This window comes from Piliocolobus tephrosceles, chromosome 1, assembly GCF_002776525.5.
Source record: "Piliocolobus tephrosceles isolate RC106 chromosome 1, ASM277652v3, whole genome shotgun sequence".
In the NCBI taxonomy this organism is placed as follows: Eukaryota; Metazoa; Chordata; class Mammalia; order Primates; family Cercopithecidae; genus Piliocolobus; species Piliocolobus tephrosceles.
Window position 1 is genome coordinate 193017908 of NC_045434.1, and position 2588 is coordinate 193020495.

A 2588-nucleotide genomic window follows, 5' to 3' on the forward strand; every position below is an offset into this window, starting at 1 on the left:
GAGAGCCATGGAAGGGGTCAGACCCAGAAGCAATGTGACCGTCCTGTATTTGGGATGATCACTCTATCTAGTGGCTGTGGTGGCTGATCCGCCGTTCCCAGCATTTGTGCAGCCCAAAGCAACAGAACTCATGGAGGCCCACAGGCCAGCAAACTAAACATGAAATTATAAATCAAACTAACAAAGTGCAAAATAAATAAGTTCTATCCTGCTACCTCAACGAATTCTCCAGCTCCTCATTGGAATGCGGGAGCAGAGAAAGCAGGCCTTGACTCCTGATCCCTGAACCAGCCTAGGCCCAGCCCCTGCCTCACCTCCCCTCCTGCAACCCAGCTCCACACCACAGTCTCATACGGTGTACGACACCCTACCCTGCAAGTCCACGCTCTGTCCGTCCTTCCTCACACACAGTTGCACATGAAAATCTACAGGTGGGTACACTGGCACAGAGAAGAGGCCACGTGGGTCCTGGGACTGGACTATCAGGAGCTGGGGCAGGCCCTTCTAAACCTGGGCCCCCCTCACTCAGGCCTCAGGGTGTGCAGGGTAGATGGATTGTAGGACAGGTGGGGTGGAGGGACCAGTAGGAGGACACGAGGATGTCTGGGCCAGAAACCACCACAGTCTGAGACAGGGCAGAGGAGGAGAGATTCCAGAGGGTGTAAGGCAGGACTGGATGGTGCCCAAGGTATGGGGAGAGAGCGAGTCGGGGATGCTCACTTATTTCTGATTAGGGTGAGCAGGGGCTGCAGGGCACGAGGCTGAGGAGCAGTTTGATGGGAAGGTGAAGGTTCGGTTTTGAATGTTTCCAGTGGAAGGAGGCCGTGGGCTGCCGGGCAGACAGCAGCTTCAGGAGCCCCAGACAGAAAGGTCCAGGAGGCAGGGCGGCCTGTCCAGCTCTGCACTGCATGGGCAGCACTTAGGACATGTGGGCACTTCAGAGTCCCTGATAAAGACTATGGCTCAGGAAGAGCTTCCACAGGAGACAGTGACCTGGACATGGACAGTGGTTAGACCCATGGATGTGGATGAACTCACACAGAAGGACAAGAGAGAAGGGCCCTGGGGAGAACCAGGGATGCCCATGCCGGCTTCACCATGGGTGGGTCTGCAGAGTTGCCTCGCCTGCTGGCTGCAGATGTAGGACAAGGAGAGGTGAAGGGAGAGAGCTGGGCCTGCCGCCATCCTCTGCCATGCACTGACCCTACCCACTTGTTACGTGGCAAAATTAGTGTCCTCCTCTGTCCAATCAGATCCACACCTCTCCTTCTTCGGGGAGCATGAAGAGGTCTTAGAAGGACACCAGAGGTGGGTCTGGCATGAGGCAAAGGGAGGGCATTTCCACCCTGACAATAATGGTCAGACTGTGCTAACTGCTGGAAGAGTCATTTCAACAGTCTGCTGGGAATACAGAGGCAAAGGGCGTTCATTTCAACCGGCAGGTGAAGCAAACCTCATGGAAGGTCTGCCTTTGACTTTGGCCTTGAAACTGGTGTAAGAGTTCCGTAGACAAAGAAGGGGATCAGTAGGGAGGGTGGGAGGCCCAGAAGACAACAAGCTGAGGGTGTGTGCAGGGCACAAGTCGGAAACGCTGCAAGGTCCTGGTGTGCTTGGAACAAAGGGTGCAGCGGATAAGGCTGGAATCAGAAAAAGAGAACCCAAGAGAAGTAGCAAGGGCCTGTGGGGGACAGAGACGTAAGTTTTGAAGTGAAAAGAGGGACAAAGATAAATGTCACCCGTAGCTGGGACAAGCTTCACTGATGGAGGGATGGGTTTAGAATGCGAATCATGAAATCACACAGCATTAGAATTCTGAGGAGCCTTAGATGAGAAGAATAACAAAATCATCATTTCTTAAAGCCTTAGAATCTTAGGGAATCTTATAATCTTAGGATAATTGAATCATTGGATCTCAGAGTCTTCAGTTTTTAAAACGACAGCAATTTTGCATGTGAGACTGCTCAAGGGTGTCACACCCAGCCCCTCCTCCTCCTGGGTATGATAATATGTACCCTGTGCTCAGCGCTTTGCACACATTCTGTCCTTTTGTCTCCATGACAACCCTGGGAAGTAGCAATTATTATTTTGCCTGATTTTCCAGATGAAGACACCGCAACTTAGTGAGGGTAAATGGGTTGCAGAAGGTCAGACACCTCGTAGACAGAGTAGCCAGGACTCGGCCCAGACCTCTGGGCCTCCGAAGCCCATGCTCTCGGCCTCTCTGCTGTTTGCTTCCTGCAAGCCCTCTCTGCTTAGTGCTCACCCGTCCTCTGTGCACACCTCCAGTGACAGGGAGCTCCTTACCCTCCCCAGGAGCACCCATCCATCCCAACTTGGAGCACAGTTCTCTTTCTCAGGACATCCACCCGTTGGCCCCAAACCTGCCCTAGGAAACTTCACTCAGGACTCACACAGGGAGAGGGAGCAGCTACCTGAAGTGGGGCAGCAACTACACAGAAGAGGAGTGTTGGATGAGGAAAGCCTCAGACGCAGCCCATCCCTAAAATATGAGGGAGTTTATCCCAAGGGAGGGAAGCAACTGGAGTCATTGGGAGCAGGCCCACTGGAAGACAAATGAGAACAAAGCC